At 37.1% G+C, this 26,058-nt stretch overlaps 1 long non-coding RNA gene across 1 annotated transcript in view; it reads right to left on the bottom strand.

Annotated features, from left to right (window-relative positions):
- Window positions 1-5,629: 5,629 nt before the first annotated feature.
- The window catches only part of LOC141575935 (uncharacterized), a 273,778-nt gene continuing 253,349 nt past the window's right edge, over window positions 5,630-26,058 (bottom strand). Inside the window, exon 3 of the long non-coding RNA XR_012504044.1 lies at window positions 5,630-5,750. This is a non-coding gene — a long non-coding RNA (uncharacterized LOC141575935). The remainder of the gene's footprint in view (window positions 5,751-26,058) is intronic.

The following is a 26,058-nucleotide window of genomic DNA, read 5'->3' as shown; positions in this document are numbered from 1 at the left end:
ACCTCATAGGGTAACATCACCACTCCTGAAAATTCTTAGGGAACCAACAAAACATCCTCCATACCAATATTGAAGAGACAGAGAAAACAAAATGTTTTAGTCAATAAGCATTTCAGACTGGCACACATGTAAAGGCAGCCTGAAAGTGTGTGCAAAGTCTGGACAGCATTTGACACCTATTTATCAGTGCAGTGGGGAAAGAACAATGCAAACATCTCATATATTCTTGGGAGATGAAATAAAGCACACAGGATTACCTCCTGCATCCGCTGAGAGAGACCCCAGAGCTAATTCTCTGGGTGAGCATTTTCAGTTCCATGGGTGAGAAGTCCTAAGACCTTGCACTGTCAAATCAAAAGGTTGGGCCTTTTATCAAGCCAGTAATGTTTCAAGGACACGTCTCAAGGAGAGGAGGTGGGGAGGCAGGCGCCGCTCTCCTCTTTATTAAAAAGAGAAAGCTTGATTATCTCATCTTTACACAACCCTCAGGGGGAAACACTGGTCAAATCCTCATGTCACAGCAATGCATGAACCACCATGGAGAACACTACCCTTCTCCATTCAGATGCTGTCGGTTACTGCAATCAGTCAACCACAGCTGTTGACTGAAAGCATCAATAGGCAATTTTTGTCTCCTTTTGCGCTTAGGTGAAGGCTCTGCTATGGATCAGAAATTTGGTCTTCAGCAAAGAAAAAGTCTCCGTGTCAACAGGAAAGAAGTTGCAGCAGGTGATTTGCATTAAGTATTTATACTTGAAGAAATAGATTCATCAGTACTGACATCAGAGCTTAAGGTGACAACACTCAGATGACTGTGAAGATTGTATCTGAGGATTGACTCAGAGGTTTTCCTTATTCCAGAAGCAGACAACCTCATGAAAGCAAACTGCTGATGTAAGATCACAGAGGACAGAATGAACTAATGAGGGAATCTATTCGTGCGGTTTATGTGTGTTTTGTTTATAGTATTTGTTGAGATTTTCTGTGGGGATATGAAGAAGCCTCTTAGCATTCTTCTGTCTCTAACCTTCAATTATTTAGAATAGGGTTTTGCAGACTGAAAAACCTATTCTCTAAATGGTTATCTTTTTTATTTCTATAAGAAATCTATAAGGCTGATTCTTACACTTTTGTTTTTAATTTTTTTAATTTCAGTGGCAACGTAATTATTTTCATAGGTTCACAGGAATCTCTTTTTTAAAAACTGGGATATCATTGCACAAATCTATTGTGCATCCAAGACCATGTATAGGGTCTCCTATTTGAGAACAAACTCAGTTTAATGAAAACTATAAGGCCACCAAAAAAGAAGGGATGTAATTCAGGTCTGAAATCAACAACCACAAAGTGCTCCAGGAAACTGGTTTTGTGCCCCTCTATGAATTACAAGATCACGGCCTCATGGGCAGTGTAACAACGGATCAATTAATTCCTCACTGGTAGAGTCTGTTAGCAGATGTCATGAACCTTAAAAAAGTAAAATCCACACATATACATAGATACTGCACGTGTAACCTGAGGGAGATAAATTCCTCTTTTTTCTTTTCCTACCCTCAAATAGAAGAACAAATTAGAGTTATTTAAAACACAACTCAACCAAAGTAAAACTTGTGTGTGGGATCAAGAATAATCTCTGGAGTTTAGGATCACAAGGAGAGACTGTCATAGCGAAGCACTATCCAGGGATGATCTGATTTTGGACCTTTGTTCAGATTTGTTACTTACTATCAGTTAGAGTATCACACTACACTCTAAGGGTAGCTGTTACCTTGTCTAATACTGATACCTATTTTAATGAATTTCGTCCCACAGAGATGCAGATGGTGTCTGAAACCCAAGATTAATTACTCTTTTCTATTTCTCCACATAAGACGCTATTCACTTTTCTTTATGATTTCATGGTCCTCTCCTACCATTTCTTTATTCGGTCACTATAAACACTTCTGTTTCTTCTAAATTTTTTTTTGGAAACAGCTTTGCCCCTCTTGTTTACTCAATAATGTGTTAAATACACCTTTGATGGGTGCTCATTTTCATATGAAAGTCATGTACTTAATCTGTAAAAACTGTATTTTGACAAAATTTTAGGGGTAAAACAGTAATGTATAAATATAACTTTTGATTTATATATATTATAAATATATACATTTAATATTAATATACTGATATATTTGATATAGATATGTTCTTTGATATATGTGCTTTAATAAATGTAAATAATCTATTTACCTGCCTATGCGAATTCTTGTGGGATATTCTAGTATGTTGGGTTTTAACTTATTCATAAGCTATAAATAAAGGAAACTATTTCATTTTGTCTTTAGGACTTTAGTTTGGTAATTCACCGGGCTCTGCATTTTACGGCAGTAATGTGATGTATTTTGCAATGTTGGTACTCAAAGATTCCTGAGATATATAATTTCCTCAATTCATGCTCTCCACTAAAAAATGAGATTTACCACCTGAAGTTCTTTCAAAGATTGCTATAGTTTTGATGCCCTAAAGAACCCTAAAATAATTAGTAGTTATGTATATTATGCAATTAATTGCATATAAGACTTAGATATTGCCATTATAATCCCTGTTAAAAATAGCCATTTTTAATTTTTTAAGTGTAATTTTAAAAAATCACTTTAGATACTTATTATTTTTTAAGGTTTAATTGGCATTAAAAAGTTGGTCTGTTATTTGATTACACTCATTTTATACACAAACTTTTTAGAACTTTATTTTTGTAACTTGATAGCTATGGTGGTTAATCAATTTGAAGAATTATTGACTATTTAAAAATTGTATTTGAGTTTATGTGATCTAAAAAAAATGTACCAATGAAAGTAGCAAATCCTCTTAAAGAAAACAATGAGTTATATAATTTTAACTGAGGATGGGAGTTTAGTGGCAAATTTCAAGAATTTTAAAATTTATATCTAAATCCAATCATCAGATGTTAAAATTAATTGGCTGAAGGAAGTCTGGCAAGATACACAGAAATTTCCCTCTCAGCTTTGGAGGGTTGTCCTAGTAAGAATAGGGCTGGCTCATAGGTCAACTTAGAATTAAAAATAATTTTTGGCCCTTTAATGTGTAAATATGTTGTGCACATGTTTTAAAAGTAATGCTGATGAGCCAAAAAGTGAATTTATCATAAATATTTTGATGACTTTTTCTAATTCAGGTTCTGTTTAAAAGGGAAATACATTTTTTAAAATAGCCTCTCATGGCATTTTAAAATAGAGTTTTCCAAAGCAATCCTGAGAAAGGGGAACAGAGCTGGAGGTATCATACTCCCTGACTTCAGACCATATTACAAAGCTAAAGTAATCCAAACAGTATGATACTGGCACAAAAAAAGACACATGGATCAAGGGAACAGAACAGAGAGCCTGGAAATAAACCCATGCACACTTATGGTCAACTAATCTATGACAAAGGAGGCAAGAATACATAACAGGGTAAAGACAGTCTCTTCAGTAAGTGGTGCTGGGAAAACTAGACAGCTACATGTAAAAGAACGAGATCAGAACATTCTCTCATACCATATACAAAAATAAACTCAACATGGATTAAGGACCTAAATTTAAGACTGAAAACCATAAAACTCCTAGAGGAAACACAAGCAGAACACTGACATAAATCATAGCAACATTTTTTGGATCTGTCTCCTAAGGCAAAGGAAACAGAAACAAAAATAAATAAGTGGGGTCTAATTAAACTTAAGAGCTTTTGCACAGCAAAGGAAACAATTCTCAGGATGAAAAGACAACCAACTGAATGGGGAAAATATCTGCAAATGATATGACCAATAGGAGTTTAATATCCAAAATATATAAGCAGCTCATAAAACTCAATATAAAAAAACCCCCAATTATAGAATACGTAGAAGATCTGAACAGATATTTTTCAAAGGAAGACATACAGATGGCCAACAGGCACATGAAAAGATGCTCAACATCGTTAATCATCAGAGAAATACAAATCAAAACTACGAGTTATCATCTCACACCTGTTAGAGTGGCTACCATCAAAAAGACTACAAATAAATGTTGGTGAGGATGTGGAGAAAACGGAACCCTTGTACACTGTTGGTGGGAATGTAAACTGGTGCAACAGAAAACAGTATAGAGGTTCCTCAAAAAACTATAAACAGAACTACCAAATGATCCAGCAATTCTACTGCTGAGTATATTCCTACGAAAACAGAAATACTAATTTCAAAAGATACATGCAACCAGTTCACAGCAGCATTATTTGTAATAGCCAAGACACGGAAGTAACCTAAGTGTCCACCAACAGATGAATGGATAAAGTGAATGTGGTGTACATTATACACACACACCACTGGGATATTACTCAGCCATAAAAAAAAAAATGCAGTTTTGCCATTTGCAACAACATGAACAGAACTGGAGGGTATTACGCTTAGTGAAATAAGTCAGAGAAAGACAAATACCTTATGTTATTGCTTACATGTGGAATCTAAAAAATAAAACAATGAATGAATGTAACAAAACTGAAACAGACTCATAAATATAGAGACCTAGTGGTTACCAGTGGGGAGAGGGCAAAGGGGAGGGGCAAGATAGAGGTAGGGGATTAAGAGGTACAGATGTATATAGTAAATAAGCTACAAGAATACACTGTACAGCACAGGGAATATAACCAATATTTTATACTAACTTTAAGTGGAATATAATCTGTAAAAGATCTGAATCACTATGTTGTACATCTGAAACTAACGAGCATCAACTATACTCCAATAAAAAAAAAGCAACTGCTCTGAAACAAGAGTTTTAATAATTCCCATATGCTTATTTATTCTGTTTAATCAACTATGATTTTCCATTTATATACTGTAATTTACATGTTCATGCATTAAATCTTAAACAATTTCTAAACAATTGTGTGATACGAAACCTGTCCTAACCACTTTGTGAAGTTTTTTTTTTTTTTAATAAAAAGGGATAAAAGTTGGAGAAGGAAGAATATTTTGCAAAGGTGTAATTAAGCTGGATTTTGCTATGTAGTCCTAGAAGGCATCTTTTATTTTCTCCCATTTTGAATATAAAATGAGTTGAAGGTTTAAGATTCTCTACCCTGTAGGAATTTGATTAGAATTTTCTATGGTCTCTAAAGAGAAAAGGGATAATTTGGGTCTTTTGTCTTCAGTTGTCACATTCTGTTGGTGAGAAGCCCAGATCATACCGTGTATACTTGCTTTTAAAAGACACAGAGCAAAAATACAGCTAACACCCTCAGAAACACAAAAAAGGAAACTGCCGTGTTCCTCATTACTCAGATTCACGATCAACAAGCAGATGGATCACACGTTGATGCTGCAGACTGCAAAACCTACCGAGTTTTCTCTTCCAAATCTATTACGCTTACTACATTTCCGTATGCATTTAATATAGCTTAAAATTACGATCTAGGAAAATCAAAAGTTTAAAAAAAATTGTAGTATATGGTTTTTGGGATAAATACTTAAAATGTATTAATTATCTGATGTCTAATAAAAACTTACCATTTATGTTTAGTATTTTTCTTAATCTGCTTGAGCTGCCACAAAATATCACAAAATGCCACAAAATACCAAGACTGTGTGACTGAACAATAGAAATATATTTCTCACCGTTCTGGAGGCTGGAAAGTTCAAGATCAAGGTGCTAGCAATGCAGGTTTTATTCTGAGGCCTCCTCTCATCTTGCAGGCGGCCACTAGCTCACTGTGTCACATGACCTCTTCCTTGTGCACTGGAGGAGAGAGAGAGAATTCTTGTCTCTCTTACTCTTCTTATAAGGACATCAATCTTATTAGATGAGGGCCCCACCCTTTTGACCTCATTTAACTTTAATTACCTCCTTAAAGAACCCATCTCCAAATACAGTCACACTGGGGTTAGGGCTTCAATATACAAAGTTGGGGTGGACACAATCAGTCCCTTAAAGCACTTTTATTATGCCACTGTTCATTAATTCCAAGAGAAATTCTGTTTTGCATGGGTACTATTGAGCAGGTTATAAGAGAATGCTCTGCAGAAAAGTACATCTATATTCATCTGTGGGGAATTCTCATGTACAAATTCAATAGCAAATCTTCTGCTCTGTAATCCAAAACTCCGTTCAAATTCAAGGGTTTACACTGAAAAATGTTGGTATGGCATACCTCCTACTGCTGCTAATCCAATACCGATGTCTACTAGCTATCTTTATTTAATATTATGTAATTTCAGAAAAGACATCAAAAGTTGTTGACCATGAGTTATTCAAATGATGGGAAAACAACTCTCTAAAAAAAAAGTGTGCAATATCTAGGCATAAACATACAATAAAAAGACTGTCCCTTTTGTTCCTCTCTCCCTCCACTCTATTTTTATTATTATTTTTTTTTATTTTGGGGGGTAATTAGGTTTATTTATTTGTTTGTTCATTTATTTTTATTGGAGGTACTGGGGATTGAACCCAGGACCTCGTGCATGCTGACCACACAGTCTACCACTGAGCTGTACCCTCCCCAACCCTAATTTTAAACTCGCTGTCCCCTCCCCACATTTTCATTCTGAATTTGACCGAAGTGTAGATGCAACTTAAGTATTAGATTTGCAATGAAGGAAAGAGTATTAGTCAAGTTTCCAGAAGACAAGCAGGACCAGAAGCAGTAGGGGATTATCTCTACCAGCAAGCAGAAATCTATTTGCTTAGGTAACTGCAGGGCTGGCTAGGCAAGCGGGAAGGGTGTCAGGCAGGCAGGCAGGCAGGCAGAAAGGGAGGGTCAGGAACCAGCTGGGACCCAGAGGGAAGGAGCCAACCATGTCCACAGGTGGGAAGCCTCCACTCAGAGAAGCCCTGAGCATATTTTAAAGGCCTTCCAATCTAATTCAGGTCCAGACAAAATAATCTCCTGTCTGATTAATTTCATCAATTAGAGTCTTTAATGACATCTGCAAAATTCCTTCACAGAAGAATCTAGATTTAGAGTCTGACTGACTAACTGGGAGCAGCTATGTGTCTGCTACAACATGGACTTAGCTCCTGACTCTTCCACTTATATGCTGTAAACTTAAGCTGGTTAATCAAGCTCTGACTTTTAATTTCCATACCTGTGAAAGGGGAACAAGATCTGTATCACCAAATTGCTGTGAGGATTAGGAACTTATTATAAATGATAATTATTATTATTATCAATTCATGGTTAATTCAAATGATACTTATTACTGTTAATAGTTACTGTTATTAATTCAAAGAAATGTTGACATATGTTAACTAATTTAATTCTTATTATAATCCTGAAAAATATAGAGCTTAATATACACTCTTTCCTATTGAGGGTGGGAAAAGATAGCAATTATACAGCAATAAAATATCAATCAATGAATACATAGAAATAAAAATCAATAATTGCCAAAGAGAAAAACCTCTAAAAATGCATATTTATAAGATACAGAACTTGAGGAACTATTTAAGTACATAAAACACACACAGATTCACAGCAAATAATTTTTAACTTTGAAAATGACTCGAGTTCAGATTTTTAGAAGTGTAATGTTAACTGTGTACTTATAATACAGCTTCCTTTGTAAAGCATACATTCAGAAAGATTTCAAGGACACCCTCTCTCTTTGATGCTTTTCTTTTTTAATATATTTGCTACTATTGTAAAAACATGTCGTTTTTCATATAAGAAAAGAAATCAGAGAAACAGTAGATTTGATGTAATGAAAACCATAGTTTCAGTGAAATGTTCCAGGAACTGCTCATGAAGACTTTAACTAAGGAACAAGCCACTTCCACAACCCTTCCCCCTGGCCTCCTTCCGACACACATACATACTCATAGTTTTATTCATGCTTTAAAATATCACACCTGATGCCCAGCCTCATGTGAAGACATCTGAATGACCACATTTTAAAATTGCAACGTCTATCTTATTTTAAGATAAAAGAAGTGTAGGAGGGAGGGGACAGCTCAGTGGGAGAGCGCGTGCTCAGCATGCACGAGGTCCTGGGCTCGATCCCCAGTGTCTCCATTAAAAATAAATAAACCTGATCCGCCACCAAAGAAATTTTAAAATAAAAACAGTTGGAAAAAAGTTTTTTTTTAAGATAAAAGCAGCACAGTATAGCAGGGACATGAGGCCCTGGTGTGAAAAACACTGTAGAGAATGTATTTTCTCTTTAGGAAGAAAATGTTAACTTGCTTTTGTCTGGGTGAATCTAAATGCTAAGGGTTGAGGGCAGTGGCTCTCCAAGGGGCAAAGGATAAGAATTCATATTTTTTAAAACTGAATACTCTATGACAGGTCTATGACGGTGTTGTTGATATCAGACTAAATTTGCCCTTAAGAATCACTCAGAAAGCTCGATAAAACACAGACCATGAATGGGGGCATCAGAGAGCACGCAGGCAGCCAGAACCTAAAGGGCTCAGCCCCTTGGTCACTAGGAAGGTGTCAAGATGAGCTTGTTTTTAGTGCTACCTTCTTCCATCAGGCTCTTAGCCAGTACATGGGAAGAGGGTAAACCAAGTGCGACCTGGAGCTGGCAGCAGTCTCTCTGATGCGAGGCAGTAAAAATTGGTACTTAGAGCTACCAAAGCAGCTAGGACCAGAGAGGACACTAACTTGAAGGAAAGTGAGTAAAAGAGACATGAACCCAACGTTCTGAGCACAGTTTCTCCTCGGTGTCTGCACTGATTTCTAAGCTCCCCACATTCCACGTGTAAGTGATGCCATGCGGTGTCTGGCTGGCTGGCTTACTTCACTCAGCATAATGCTCTCAAGATGCATCCACGTTGCTGCAAGTGGCAAGAATTCCTCCCTCCTCATAGCTGAATTATATCCCATTCAAAAATGCTTTTCCCACCCCACCAAGCATCTATGTCTCTCTCACCTCCTCCATGTCTTTGGTCACATACCATCTTATGTGTGAGACCTCCCGGAGCACTGTATTTAAAACTGCATGTGCACACACGCACAGACAAGCACACACACATGCGCATGCCATAAGCCACTCTTTTTTCATCGTTACAATCCACATTTCATGTAACATACATTTAACTTCTTGTTGATTCTCTCTTCTTACACTAGAATACACAGTATAGGAGGGAAGAATTTTTCTCATTTTGTTTACTGCTACATCTCCAGTATTAGAACCATGATTAACACATCACAGGCACTCAAGAAAATTTAATTATTGATCAAATGAATTAACAAAACCTCAGAACTATAAGGCCATTTTGAGTGTATCCAGAGAGATACAACATTGGTAAGCCTAGTGGAATTTTCAGTCTGTAGATGAATTTGGTATGATGTCTAGAGTCAAATTGAAAGTACTTCTCAGAACATAATTTCCAGTGAAGCCTTTTGGGAAGGAGTACATATACTTTCTTTTTTCTTTTTTATCAGTGAGCCTCACAGACCAGCTGAAAAGTTACAGCTTTGCAATTCTAACTACAAACCAATGTCATCTACTCAGTTTTTATGAGTTTGTCCTCATTAATAAGCCCTCTCAATCTCTAAACGTTATTAAGTTATTCTTCACTCAACAGCAACCATTTATTGAGTGCCTACTATTTGAAAGTCAGTGTGCTAGTTGCTGGGCATACACGGTTTATGCTTCCAGGAAACTTACAATTGCATTTTTTATCCACAATGGGCAATAGCACCTCTTACCTGCAGCCTTAGTAATGTCCTGTAAAGCTAGATGCTTATTTGTAGAGTGAATGAGAAATATTGCCAGCCATATCAGTAAACAAAGGAAGCTGTGGCCATCAAGTCATCAGCCGCTACAGCCACCCCCCTGACAGAGAGGGGACGGAACTCAGGATGCAGACAAGCAGGCAACCCACAGCTGCAGCCATTGCCAGCCGTGCACCCTGAGGGGACTCAGGATGTGAAAGAACAGAATACTGGCCCTAGACAGTTAGGTGCTTATCAAAGGAATGATTTCAATGAGCCCACACATTTGCACCTTCCCACACATAGAAAGGCACAGAATTCCTTAACTTGAGGTCTGTGGTTGTCTTTAATTAACAGTAATCTTTTCCTGTTCCAAATACCTGGTCTTTGTTGCAAAAACGCATATATCCTGGCTTCTACCTTGCCACTTTGTAACAGTCTCTTAGATCAATCTGAGATGCTGTGTCCCGGGCTCACGTCCTAAGAAAACCCGCTGAGGAAAACATAACTCTCAGGTTTTAGGCTGTACATTTTATTTCAGCCGACAGTGGAAATCCTGACACATAGATCATAGACCTTAACTGCTTTGCATCCATCCCAAAATAAACACTCAAACATAGATGGTGTGATCTAAGGTAAATGACATAGTCTTTCAACACAGAAGGCCTGAACTCCAATTCCAATAACATGATTAATCCTTGTAGCAGGTTAGAAGGTTTCTACCTCAGTTTCTTCGTCTGTGAGGAAAAGTTAGTCATCCCTGCTCAATGCAATGGATTCTTGTGAGGATAGGGTAACAGTTAATAAAATGCTTTTGAGAACTTAATGTACTACTTAAATATGTAGTAATGTTAACTCAATTGGGAGGTAAAGCTGTGTGCTGTGACAAAGACCAAGCTTTGGAAGGAGACAGGCTTGGAGTCAAATCTGAGCCCTGGGACTTAACAGCGAATGGAAACAATGCCGTGTAATTTACAAAGTGAACGTGGGAATTCGAATCGACGTATTCACAAAGCCAAGCACCTAATACAGGATTCGGCACAGGGTTGCCACTGTCAACTCTTCTATTTATTGTAATATTGTGGCACCTGACCATTAGAATTGCTGTTTTCTTCCTCTTTTTTTTTTTTTTTTAATACACCTGCTTCTGAGTCTGGAGAATGGGGAAAATATATCGTAATGGACTTTTTCAAAGAGCCTCCTCAGAAGGCCTGCGTTAATAATAGATCGTGAACCCCAAGCAAATGTCACTCTTATCACACCCTTGAGGGCAGCGCTTTGACGTTCTTTATTAGATTTCTGCATGGTCAGCTCTGAAGACAGAGACAGAAAAATCACATTCAGGAAAAGCTCTTCAGGGCAGGACACCAGAGGAAAATAAGAATAATGAGGTAATACACATTTGTAAAGTAAACCAGGCAAAGGGCCAAGACTTTTCATGCAAAGGGAGACTGGAGACCATCAGCCCTCACGTACCTACAGCTTCCAGCTCCTTTCAAACAGCAGGAGACAAAGAACACTCTTCTCTGGCAGGCTGTCAAAGTCAAAGCCAAACAAGCCCCTTCAACTTCCACCGCCCTGGAGGACACCCTTTCACTGCGTACCGCTGGCCTCAGACCACGGGCTCTGCTGACATCATCCTAGTCACATGGCGGAGACGCTGACAGTCTGTGGAAACTTCGATTCGATTCCACAGTAACCTAGTCTTAAGGTCATTCTCCAAAGCAAATGAAAGTGGAATAACAAAATGTTCAAGTCATTTTACCACCATGGGGTTGTACAGGTTTGTGCCTTCCCCTGAAGTTCCCAGAACGAGGAAGGTTCTCTCCCTCTTCCCCTAGAGCACTTTTGGTCTTTTCAAATGGAAAAAGTAAGCTTTACAGAGTAACAGCTGGAAATGAGCTGCCGTTCTGGCAGGCGCTGAGGCTGTGCTCTGACGTCCTTGCTCAACGCCCCCTGTACCTGCCCTCTGTCTCTGTCTCCGTTTTGGACGGCCTGACACCAATTCTGTTTCTCGATTTTTCAATGCTTTCAAAACATGTGATACCTTAGGAACCAACAGACACATTCAGTTGCGGTCTCTACTACAAAATTATAATGATTTCATGGCACTTCCCTTGAAACACCACTCTGTGGGAATTTAGGTCACATTTTGATCATTCAGCCTGCAAACGCCTAACATTCTCTGGCCAGTCTGAACATTCAAGAGTATAACAAAGGGTTTTATTATTCTCCAAATGCAATTCATCCTTGTAACACTGGAATTTTACTACTGCGGTTCAAAGGTCTATGATTACCATGAAACAGTACAACAGACAGAGCAGGAGAGGAGCTGTTACTTATGTATATAGATATTTATATTTGTTTATTCACATTTATTTTAATATTATTGCCAAAAGATAGCTCAGACCTGCTCAAGGCATTAAATATTGAACAGCCTTCTACCACAAGAAATGGGAACTTTTGATTTTTTTTTCTTTTTTTTTTTCCTTGAAGTATAGTCAGTTTACAATGTTGTGTCAATTTCTGGTGTACAGCAGAGTGTTTCAGTCATACATACACATACATATATTCCTTTTCATCTTCTGGAACATGGCATTTGGTATTTAAAATGTTGTTCAATGGGTAAGTTTAATATTTAAATTTGGTATTGTTCTTTGCCTGGGTTATTATTTTAGGATTTGTCTATATGCTTATCATTTGCTGCCAGTCAGATGCTTACTTGTTTTTTGTTGACTGATTCAGAGCTAAACCAACTGGATTCTTCTCTCTCATCCATCTCTCACCCAGTCTCTCTCAAGCTAATTAATTTTGTGGCCCAGATGACCTTTGATTAATCTTTTCAAGAGTTATATTTTTATCTAGCTACCATATTTAAAATCTGCATTACCTACTTTGGGTCAAGATAAAGTTCTCTAAAAAGTAAGGCTTGGGAACTGTTTTCTCAATAGAACAGAAGGGCTGTGGTTTTCCACCCAACACAGAGGCACGAGAAGCGAGGATACTTTCCTCCGCTGGTTCCAGAAAGAACGTCTAAGGCTCTCAGGGTTTCCTTGTCAGGCTGTGATCACACATATTGCTAATGGCCCAAGGCACTCACACATGTCCGGGAGCTCTCCAGCCTTCTCTTGAACTAATTCCTTCCAGAGCGTCTGTTCAAGTGTGACTCATCACTTTACAAAGCCACTGCCTCCCTGCACGCCTCCTGCCAAATGCGGAGGGCATGTCTTTCCCATTGGATTCCTGCCATGTCTTTCATACATTTGACGTAAGCCTCTTTCCCACTGTTTTTGTGCACTGGCTTGTGCAAAATTGCAGGCAAAAAAGTAGAGCAGAACCTAAAAACCTACAAAATGACCCTGCTGGGATTCCTCCAGTTATTCTGGGGTATCCTCTGGCTGTGAAGATCCCCATCAGTTTGAATAGGGAGTTTTCATTTAGTTCTGTTTGTTTTGCGTGGGAGAGTGGGGCCTTATAAGACTTTATGTGATTTAGGAAAGTAGGAGAGATTAGAGAAATACATGAAAAATATAGACATGCTGAAGAAGTTTAAAAAAATTTTTTTAATAAAAAAATTGAACATATTTAGTCAAACTGACCATCTGAGCAGAACTAGAACTGACTAGAGATTTCACGGCAACAGAAATATTCATCATATCCTGTGTCTGCCTGGACTTTCCTCCATTAATTATCTCGTCTCTTCTCAGTACTGTCAACCTTTTCCTTTCCACTGGCATCTTTCCCTTAGTCTATAAACATGCTCAAGTCTCTCCCATCTTAGGAATGAATCCTTCCTCAACTCTGCCTCCACTGTAACTACTGCATCTTCTCCTTTAAAAAAAATTTTTAATAGCTCAGCTTCTAGAATAAATGATCTATATGAATTGCCTCTACTTCCTAATATTTAGTCCATTCCCTTATTGATAAAAACCCCACCCATCCCTGCATTATTGCTGTTCCCAAGGTAGCTTCTATGTTGCTAATTCCAATTTTATTATTCGGAATTCTTGGAGACAAGTGACTGAACACTCAATTCAAGCTGAGTGAAGCCAAAAGAAAAGTTCTTTTTATTATTGTGATGATTAATATTACTAAGCTCCTTTGCCTAAAAAAATTTCATAGTCAAAGAGCTAACTTAACACAAGTCCAGCTGAACCAGGACTTACTGTCACTTTCTTGACTCTGCCTCCTTTATTTTGGCTTTACTTCTTGGCTAGGTCATGCTCCATGGTGGCAAAAGAGGACAAGGATTTCCAGCTTTACATTCTCATTGCTCTAAATCCATCAGATGAATGTTTGACCTTATCTCCCATATAATTCTCAAGGTTAACTGGTGGACTCAGAAACCAGTAGTCCAAGGGGCTGCAACATTCTGATTAATTCAGGTTTGTGTCATACGTATTTTTTAATCAATTTTTTTTTCAATGGAGATACTGGGAATTGAACCCAGGACCTCATGCATGCTAAGCACATGCTCTACCACTGAGATATACCCTCCCCCTGTGTCATATATATTCTTCAGAATAAGCTTGGTTTGAATTTTAGCTCTAATAGTATTTATTAGTAGTAATAACTACACCTACTATGTCATATGCTTTATAGCTAACATCTGTTCTTTGTAACAACAATACAAATTACGTGTTAAACATTTTGGGGATGATATATATTTGTGGAACTTGAGTAACTGGCCCAACTCTTAAAATTAATAAAGAAGATCTAGGATCTGAACTCAAGTTTGTTTAGTTTTAAAATTGTGCTCGTCCCACTCTTCATAAGGCCCTCATCATAGTCCCAGCACACATTTGACTAACGCCAGTTCTTTTTCTTTTCTCTGGGCATGCAGCTCTGATCACGTCATAACTCTTGCATTTTTCTGTCTTCCAGGGCCCTCCATAACCGGCCCCCTGTCTGCTGTAAGTGGTTTCATCTCTTACCATTTTCCCTCAGGTCATTCTGAAACATTTGTTCTTCCTTGGCTTATATGTCTGAAATTTTGAATATAAAACGTATTCATTCTGTCTGGCTTCCTCTCCCCATGGCAAACTATTCATTTTTCAAATCTAACCTCAAGCATTTGTTCCTGTTCCTCTGAAATTCATACATATCTCCCTTATGGAAATTATTTTATTATAAAGTAATGGTTCCTATATGTTCTCCCCATTATGTGTGAAATCTTACACTCAAGGTCGTGGATCAGATCACCTTCTTTTCATGTCCCCAGGGACATAGGGCAGGTGATATGTAAACGTTTGTTTTATGAATGCATATACATACAGAGAAATCAATTCTTTTTTCATAAATTGGCCCAACCTCCCTTTTCCCAGAATAAATTTTGGTAGATACAAACAGCAACAAGAAAAAGTGAAAGAAAAAGAGAGGGAAAAAAAAGAACCACCACCTAAAGGTACTCTGCCATACAGAGGAAGCAGAGAGAAAAGCTCTTCTGTCTTTTAAATAAACGAATGATCACTGACCCCCAAGCAATTATTATAAAAAAGCAGAGAATTCAGGCTACTCGCCTTCTAGTCTGGGTGGACGTAGGGAAAAACAGTTCCCAGCAGCCCTTTCGCCTTCTACCCAGCTGATGCTGACAGAGTTCCCTAAATAATCTTCACATTGTGCTTAGTTCTCAACCTCTATTGCTTTAGCGAATGCCTTAGTCTAAAACTTCATCTTTGTTTGAATTATTTAGAGTCTCTCTCCTCCCCCTTCCTTCTGCATGGACCTCTCTGCAAACTGGCTTCCACTTGGCTACAAGAATGATACCACTAAAATAAGCAAGAAATCTTTCTATAGGTTTCTTTTCCCTTTAGCACAAGCTCCAGACTTCTAAAACAACAAAGCTGTTCAAAACTGTCCTCGTCTATCTCTTTGGTGCCTTTCTCTTTATTATTCCCACCTTCACGTCTTCTATTCCAGCTATACCAAAGCTATTTAAACCATCCTGCAGGCACCCATCATTTCGAGTCTTTTTGCTCCTCTTGTGCTGCTGACTTTATTTGGAACATCTCACTTTGTCCATTTGGCAAGTACAAGCTCATGATCATCACAACCATCATTGTATCTGTAGACTTGTCAGAGCCTCCTACATATAACTGCTTCTTTCCTTTTCCCTGGAGGCACGTACTTTTATCAAAAAGCCTACAGCACTTTATTTCTTGTATGTATTTATTCTATATTTCCCACTAGATGGTAAAGCCCTTCATACCAGGGACTGTATCTTACTCATCTCTTATTCCCTGGCACCTAACCCAGTGGTCAGAACATAAATATTTGGTGCTTGGGCTGAAAAGAAGGAAAAAAGAAGAGACAGAAACACAGAAAGCAGTCAGTCTGTTTTACTTTTGCTTCAGATTTCTGACTATAAAAACTCCACAGAGAAAAATCTCTGAAAGAATAAAGGAGGGAAGAATTTTGTCTATATCAAAACTGCTTTTGCCAATAATAGCATCTGCTGTAACAGAGTGAAGTATATACACGCATGGATTATTTGGTCTGGAGTTCTCGTTTGCAAGATTTAAATTCTACCAGGAATGGTCTTTTTTTTTTTAGCTGGCTTTAAAAACCCATTGATAATTGCTGGGGAATAAAATCCGAGTTTACATTCTTATTCTGTGTGCTAACAAAAAATAAAATTGAATAAATGAATTATTTTTATCTTATGTGTATTTCTTTCCCCAATAGTTGACTTGATTCTTAATGAGAAACAAGTATCAACAAATCAAAAATATTTTCTGGCTTAAAGTAGACACTAATTATTTTACTATTTCTTCCATTTATATTTTATTTCTGCATCTAGTAAGTGCTCATTAAATGAACCTCCTGTCTTTGTCAGCTGTTCTATCTTCCTTCCTTTTCTTCAAAACTTCTTAAACAAATAGTTCAACAAATATTTCTAATTTCTATCCACCAAGTATCTTTCTAATGCCTTGCTATCAGTGTAATTTTTGCTACTCTATTCTACTGAAATTGCAGCAGCAAACTAAACAAAACCCTTTTATAATACATATTATTGAAAAATCATTACTGTGGAAGATTCACGGAAGTCTTACAAATGACCTTCAAGTCAGCAAGTTGTGTGGATTTTCTTCTTTGTCCTTTATCTCTTCCACTATTTGACACGATGGACTTCTCTCTTCTAGAAAATCTTCTGTCTTTTAGCATCTGTGACGCTACTTTTCTGGTTAATGAAGACTGGGGGGGATGACCATGAGGACTGATTCTATTCCCCCTGGCCTAAAGAATTTAATCTGACCATTAATGCTAAGCCCAGAGTCCCAGGGACCAGAGAGATGAAGGATGAAGTCAATTCCTTTGGATGGTTACCCAAGGAAGTAGAGCCCACTACTTAGATACTGAACTCTGGAGCATCAGAAAGTCACCCAGATATCTGGGGACTAAGAACCACAGTACTGACCAGAAACTTAATTCTCTTCTCCCTCGTCCTCCTTTTGATAAGAGATCATGAGGAAGACATATAAACTCACTGTGTCTTATTTCAAAAGTGAACCTAACACATATTCAATGAATTGAATGATAGTTTAGAGTTTTTTAAAAAATGATGCTTCTTAGAAGTAAATTTAACTTGGTTTTATATATTTATATATATTTTTGATAGGAAACCCTGTGAGACAAAGCATATATATTACATGTATCTAAACATGTATGTAATTCCATAATCATCAAAGTCATCAAAATCATAGTCATCAAAACACATATTTGAAAACTATGTTTCCTGAAGTCGGATCAAGATGGCAAAGTAGGAAGATCCTGGGCATACCTCCTCCCACAGACACATCAAAACTACAGCTACAACTACATATAGAACAGCCATCTCTGAGAACAACCTGAAGATGAGCAGAACAGAGTTTCTGCAACTAAGAATATAAAGAAAAGGGCAAATCAAGATACGAAGGCGAGACAGAGACATAGTCCAGTGAGAATCCATACCCCAGGCATGGTGACCCACAAGTGGGAGGGTCATCACAACCAAGCAAGTCCCTGCTGAGGAGCGAGGGGTCCAAGTCCTTTGCTGGGCTCCCCAACCTAGGGGACCTGCACGAACTCTCATAACGTCTGGTTTTGACAATCAGTAAGGCTCAGGTCCCAGAAAGCCAGAGGGCTGTGGGCAACCAAGATTCTGCTCTTGGAGGGCTCATGAACAAACTCATTTGCTTGGAGTACCAGGACAGAGGCAGCAGCTTCAAAAGTGCCTGGCTCACATGAGAAAGAGATTCACTGACTAACTTTAGGGTATGTGCTAAAGGGGCAGGGATCTGGCAGAACTTTCCCTGGGGATGAAAGGGCTGGCAGGTGCTTTTTTCTTTTTTTTAATCCTCCTTCCATATAGCTGGCCCAGGGTTGGCAGGTGCAATTTCTGTTGCTCTCCACTAACGTAGCTAACACTGTGTGCTCTACCCCAGTGTTTCCCTGAGGATCCACCCCGCCTGCCTCCTCTGGCCAGCCCCTCCAAAGTGGCTCCTGCTCTGCCCCACCTGGTGGCAGCCCCAGCCAGCACAAGTGCCCCTTCAAAGTAGCTTCCACTCCAGGGGCTGGCCCCACACCTCAGCCTGCCTGCAGTAATCACAGCCCAACCACAACAAAAGGGCACATGTAGACTGCATGGGGAATATCCCTGGAGCACCTGTTTCTGGTGGCAAGGGGATTGTGCCATTGGGCCCCATAGGACAGCTACATAAGGACACTCTTTTTAAGCCTGGGAGATGTGGCTGATATATCTAATACACAGACACACATACAGAGAGTTAGGCAAAATAATTGGCAAAGGAATACCTTTAAAACAAAAGAACATGATAAAACCTCAGAAAGAGAACTAAATTAAATGACGCCAAACAGCTGAAGCAATCTTAAGACAGAAGTGCAAAGCTGGAGATACTACACCACCTGATTTCAAACTAGACTACAAAGCGACAATAACCGAAACAGAATGGTACTTGCACAAAAATAGACAGACTAATAGCATAGAATAGAGGGCACAGAAATAAATCCATGCTCATATGATCAATTAATCAATGATGAAGGAGGCAAAAGTATACAATAAGGGAAAGGCAGCCTCTTCAATAAATGGTGTTGGTAAAACTGGACAGCTTCACACAAAAGAATGGAACTGGACTATCTTCTCACACCATATTGAAAAAATCGATTAAAGTATTAAATGTAAAGACATGAAACCATAAAACTCCCAGAAGAAAAGAGGTAGTATGCTGTCTGGCATCAGTCTTAGCAATAGTCTTTTATCTGTGTCCTCGGGCAAGTGCAGCAAAAGCAGAAACAAACAAACGGGACTACCTCAAAGTAGAAAGCTTTTGCACAACAAAGAGAAAGGGCAACCTACTGAGCAACAGAAGACGTTTGCAAATGATACACCCTATGAGGGGTTACTACCTAAAATATATAAAGAATTCACACAACCCAATGTCAAAAAACCAAACAATCCTATTAAAAATGGGCAGAGGACCTTCACAGACATTTTTCTAAGGAAGACATACAGGCACATGAAAAGATACTCAACATCACTAATAATGAGGGGAATGCAAATCAAAACCCAATGAGATATCACCTCACACCTGTCAGACTAGCTACTATCAAGAAGGCAACAAAAACCGAGTATGGGTGAGGATGTGGAGAAAAGGGAACCCTTGTACACTGTTGGTGGGAATGTAAATTGGTGCAACCACTATGGAAAACAATATGGAGATTCCTCAAAAAATTAAAAATGGAACTATCAATATGATTTAGCAATTCCACTTGTGGATATTTATTCAAAAACAACCCCAAAATACTAATTCAAAAAGATTATATGCACTCCAATGATTACACAGCATTATTTACAACAGCCAAGATATGGAAGCAGCCTAAGTGTCTATTGATAGATATATGGCTAAGGAAGATGTATAATGGAATAATACTCAGCCATAAAAAAGAATGAAATCTTGACATTTACAACATGAATGGACCTAGACAGTACTATGCTAAGTGAAATAAATCAGACTGAGAAAGACAAATACCATACTGTTTCAATTATATGTGGAATCTAAAGAACAAAATAAAACAAAACAAAACAAAACAGAAGCAGACTTACAGATACAGAGAACAGACAGGCGGTTGCCAGGAGGGAGAGGTGTAGGGGCATGGGCAAAATTGGTGAAGGGGATTAAGAGGTATAAACTTTCAGTTACAAAATAAATAAGTCATGAGGATATAATGTGTAACATAGGGAATACAGTCAATAATGTTGTAATAACTTTGTATAGTGACAGATGGTTACTAGTCTGTTCATAGTGATTAATCAGCAATGTACATAAATGCTGAATCAGTATGTTGAAACTTGAAAATATATAGTAATGTATGTCAACTATACTTGAATAAAAAATAGAAAAGGAAATTTAACTTTTAGAAAATTAAACTTTCTGAATTGATTTTCAAAATGACCAATCAAGAGACATGTTATGTTTACGTTAAATTACATAATATACACACAGTATACATGTACATACCACACACACACAAATATTTATTTATGCCAAAATGATCTTAGGACAGATTAATGTTAACATATAATATCCAAAGTATATCAGCTATTATAGCTACTAAATATATCCTTGAGTATGCATAAATGATTCAGAATGGAAAATCAGAAATACCTATCTCACTAGCATTTCTAATCACTCTGGTTTGGTGCTGCCTGATTTGAATCAATTTTACTTAAATAAACTCTTTAAAAAAGAGAGAGAGAGAGAGAAATGTAATAGGGAAGAACAAGTCTGATTTAATATTATATCTGTTTCTTTTCCTTTGATCTTTGAATCATATTGCTTTTGCTACAAGTTAATCACTAAAGGATGTTGCCTACAGCTTAAAGTATAAATAATGGCCCATCTCCAGGAACCCTGGCTCCCATGTCTGAACATTAAAATACCTTTGTTTAAGCTCACAGGAAACATCCTGACCAGACCCACCTATGAATGGCTGCAGGAAGGAAGAAATTAACACATCCCCTCTGGAGTCTGGCCAAGCCAGAACCAGGAAATTTTTGCAACAAAACCTATCACCTTTTTTCACTTCACCTCCTCACTCTTCTTCCCCTTTGGTTCTATAAAAGAACCTAACATCCAAACCTGGGCAAGATGGTTCTTTGGGACACTAGTCCTCCATCTTCTCGGTCTCCTGGCTTTCTGAATAAAGTCACTATTCCTTGTCCCAACAACTTGTCTCTAGATTTACTGGCCTGTTGTGTGGTGAGCAGAACAAGCTTGGACTCGGTAACAGAAATACTTTTCCTTTATTCAAATTTCTAACGTATATTCAATTTTCTAAACTTCAGAAGTAATATTTCTGATTCCCTGCTTTTTTTTGCTACATAAACACTGGAGAAAAACAAGAGGTAATTTGTTCACCAGACTATCTGGTATTCTGTAGACTGAAAAAGTCAATTAAATTCAATTTAAACATTTTGAAACCTTATTTATGTTAAACTGATTTACCACTGAGGTTTTCTGTGTTCTTATCTCTCAGGGTTCCTCCAGCAAAGCAAGTCCTTTGACTTAAGCCTGATGTTGGAAATGCAGATGTAAGACTTCTTTTAAAAGTGCTTTCACATATTCAGTATCTTGTAATAACTTATAATGAAAAAGAATATATGTATGTATAACTAAATCACTAAACTGTACACCAGAAACTAACACAACACTGTAAATCAACTACACTTCATTTTTTTAAAGTCCTTCCAAACATAGTTAATCTTAAAATTAACTTTTCAGGTAGTTCGACTTCAAATGCTAACAAAAGAGACTGCTTTCTGCTGGAAGCTCTTGGCTTGAAACTCTAGTTAGTAACTTCGAGTACGAGTAAGTCATTATGTGATCAATCTTACAAAGAAAAAGCAGAGGCAGGAAGAATTATCTACATGAAACTGGCACTAATTTTTTCTTTGAAACGTTGCTAGTTTCCTGTGAAAATCTACTTCTAAAATCAAGGTAACAACAGCAGCCGAATCCACACATTAATATGAATAAACACTGAAATGACTATCCATTGACAGGATGTATTCCCAATTTAGCTTTAAAGGAACCATGGGGAACACTTTATAGGCACAGGAGGGAAGGCAATAGATAGGACAGTTTATTATTTTGTAGCAGGTAGTACATAATCTGGAATTGCAGTGTTTTCATGATTTCAGCAAAGACAAAGTGTGCCCTATATGTATCTCATGGTGACTTGGAGTGACGCCAGAGTACACAGCACTAGAGTTCTGAGGGTTAAATCATCATATACTATCAACTTGAACAACACAGCGATTCAAGTCATTCGCCCTGAAAGCAACTTAGAAAGAAATTCAAGTAAGGCTAGTTAGAACAAGTCCATCACTGTTTTTAGGAAAGTAAAAAATGTGCGAATTGAGTTTTTCAGAGGGACTCTGCTGTATACGTGTAAACAAATGCAGTGTCTAATTATTAAAAATAGGCTTCTTTAATAATAGATCATTTAGGTCCTTTAGAGGTAGGTTTTTCTACCATATATTTAAAACACTTATTTCTAACTTAGTAAAAAAGCAACAGAACAAACCATCCAAGTTAGAGTCAATGCTTAGCTCCAAAATAAGCTGAATGCTGAAAACATAATTTAGTATTTTTTAAATACTTTACAAATTTGAATTTATATTTAAACAGAAGTCAGTCTTGCTCAGAAAATCTGAGAAGTTTTGGCTTAGTAACTATTTTTTTAAGTCAGTTAACGGGGAGCAACTGGAACATACTACAAATGGCTGATGGTAATCAAATACATGTACCTATTAAAAATACATGTACCCATACCTCTGAGGAATTTTGTTATTCATCAGTGAAAACCCTTTTTACCAACTACATTTGATTCCCCACAATCATTCATGTTCACAAACATCCAAACCAAAAGTGGACAAATATTTTCATCCTGTATTAAACGATATTATAAAGGCCTGGGCATGATAATGAAGTGAGAAACATTTACTGGCATACCAGGGTGGTATAAAAATAGTAATAACCTTTGGCAACAAAAAGCTTAGTCAACCCACAGCGACGGTCGTTTTCTGCACTGAAGATGAAACCGACATTACATTAAAAATCATCAGAAGATGCTACAACCTAAAATGATATCCACCCTGAAGTTGATTAAATAGAACTTCATAAAATAGCATTTCTCGTGAGAAGAATTTAATCCTTTTCAAATGCATAATGGCATAATACTTGAAACTCCAGGCATACTGAAATATTCAACTCTGTTTAACTGCTAAAACCGTACTTCTGAAGGAGCTAAATATACAAATATTTATTGGAATTTATGGCATTTAACTAGTTTAAACTACACAGTTAGCCATTAGATAGTATTCATTTTCATTTATCTTTTTTCTCTGGAAAAAAACTAACACTGTAGTAAAACAATTAGAAAGATACAACCTGTATCAATCCCTCTAAAACCAACTACTAGTCCTCAGGGCTATAACCTTGAGCTCTGCTCTTTGCTGAGTAATATGGTGATTGTTACAGGCTTTTTGTATGTTAACCTCTGAGAACCAGTGAAAAGAAAAATCTGACTTTACGCCGCTTGAACTGAAAAACAAGTATGAGTCTCACTTATTACAGTGCAAACAGAACACACTGACCTAAAGGGCTTTGACCTGCAGACATTCATGCTTAGCCCTTGTGCCTGTCAACTATTCTTTCCACTCAGTATTGATACAGTCTTCAGAAATCGTTTTATTTTCTAAAATAATGGCTATATGGATATAGAAAATTGATTAAAGCCCTACTTCATGGATCTTTTAAAAATGGGGGAAAAATCAAAGTTAATTTACTGGAATATAATCAGAGGTCCTATAATTCAAAGACATGGGTATCATACCTCCGCACTTTCCTTTGTTAATAACTCGTGAACCTGGAACAATGGTTGAACCATTTAAGAAAATGGTTACTCTGTTTGGAAAAGGACATATTGACAGATATATTTTTAAAACCATAGAAATACTTCTACAAATTATGCATTTCAACCAAATAGAACATATTTTCAAAGAAATATGGGAAAATGTTTAAGGTTTTGATAGTGGTACTGTGACCTTGTTTTCTTCAGCGCTATTTGGTACAGACAAAAAATGAATCCCTGGACTCTGAAAACTAAAATAAAAAACACTGCTGAGTAAAAGTCCTAATATACCTAGTTCTCGGGTCAGAGGGCTTGATGTTACTAAGATGTCAGTTCTTCCCAAATTGATCTATAACTCCATGCAGTCATGTTAAAAACCTCAAAAGGATTTTCCTTTAGTTTTATTTTTTGTCAAGATTTGACAAACATTATAAAACTCACATGGAAATATAAAGATCATTAAATTGCTAAAACAATTTTAAAAAGAATATAATTGAAGGACACACTATGTGATTTCAAAACTTATCATAAAGCTATTATGGTAACCTAAGACAGTGTGACACTGGCACTGCAAGACAGACAAACATATGAATGGAGTAGAACAGATTGTCCAGAAACAGACCCATGCTTATATAAACAAACGTTTTGTGACAAAGACGCAAAGGTAATTCAATGCAGAAAGGATAAGTCTCAAAATCATTCTGAGTGAAAGAAGCCAGACCCCCCCCCCCAAAAAAAAAAAAGTACATACATACCGCAAGATCCTATTTAAACAGAACCACAGAAAATTAAAACTAATCAACAGTGACAGAAAGCACAGAAGTGGTTGCTGGCAGGAAGGTACAGGAAGGACAGAGGGAGGAGAAACCAAGGTGCAGGAGGAAACTCTGGGGATGACAGACGGTTCCACAGTGTACACACATGAAAAAGTTCACCAAATTGTACCTATATGCAGCTTACATTTATTGTATATCAGTTAGACTTCAATAAAACTATTTAAATGAATAAATAAAAGTGTATTTTTGATTATCTATGTTCAATCTAGGAGATGGATCTAAATTCCACATTCAGACTGGTAATGTTGAGGGCATTTATTTTTACAGAGCATGTAAGACCTCCAAAAGCTTGTAGATGTCTAAACTTCACTGATTTGTTTTGTAGCCAAGTTGGCAATATTATATATTATGTCTTAGTGAACATTTCTTCCATTATGAAACAATATCCTTTTATATATAACATCTACTTACTAATATGTAATATTTAGTTTTCCAAGTCAATAGAACTACCTGAGGGAGGGGGGAATAGTTCAATAGAAAAAGAGGGTATGAGTTATATTATCTACAAGGTGACTAGCATATGAGTAATTTATAGAACTGTAGTAAATAAAGAGGTAAAGGCCTAAGGAAATTTAATATAAAATATAATTCTGTAAAATATTTAAGCATATAAAAACGAGTAACTTGTTTTCTATTCCACTCTAAATTCTAGTATTTCTACACTATCTTTATTTTTTAAGTTATTTATAAAAAAATTTTATGGAGTATCAACACATGTTTAAACATAGATTTTGTGTATAAGTCCTTAAAGATAAATAAGAAAGTCCCTGACCTAAATAAAGAAGTTGACAGATTAGGAAGTGAGATGGACAACTTAAGAAAAAAGTTAAAAGATGACCTAGACCATGAATAAATGCTGTGACAGCTACACAGAAGGACTTGCTGAGGGTAAAGGAGTTATGGGATGGGTAATAAAAATGGGAGTCATGATTAAAGCTCACTCATTGGGTTAATTTAAACCAAACTGAATTTTCTTGCTTATTATGTCATATAATAACAAAATGAAATATTGAAAGGAACCACCTCTCTATTTCTTCTTATCTCTCTTAGTGTAATATTTTCTCCAACACAGGTAGAATCTAGAATCCAGATGCCTAATTGATGTGGCCAGGTCATGGCTGCCCATTGTATAAAAAGCTGCTGGGTTTCAAACCAAATCCACAGTTTAAAAACATTCTTTTATCATGAACATTAAGCATGTACTTCAAACACTTAAACCATTTCTACTGATCCACTTTTCCAACAGCAAGCTCAATACCAACATTCATCACAGGGTTCAAATGAGAGAAAACAAAAACCATTCTCATTCTGCATTTCCTTTGTCAAAATGCTTCACCAAACACTATTCTAACCATAACTTCAAAACAATCTATTTAGAATTTATAAACCCACTAACACATTTCAGAAATCATTACAAAATTTCCTGCCAAGAGTATAACCTGTCTTCACAGGGACTTTCCTGCATTGACCATGTGAAATAATGAATGTCTAACTTAGGCAAAGCTAATGTGTCCCTTGCCAGAAAATTTCAATAACCAAGTAATCAAAATTGAGGTTAATTTTAACTTGGTGGCTGAGGTCTTACAATAAAAGTCTTGAGCTTTTCCCCAATTTTCCCACCATGAGAATAAGAATA

This window comes from Camelus bactrianus, chromosome 34 (genome assembly GCF_048773025.1).
Source record: "Camelus bactrianus isolate YW-2024 breed Bactrian camel chromosome 34, ASM4877302v1, whole genome shotgun sequence".
Classification (NCBI taxonomy): domain Eukaryota; kingdom Metazoa; phylum Chordata; class Mammalia; order Artiodactyla; family Camelidae; genus Camelus; species Camelus bactrianus.
The sequence above is the reverse complement of the archived record's forward strand: the minus strand, read 5'-3'. Positions and strand labels throughout refer to the sequence as shown.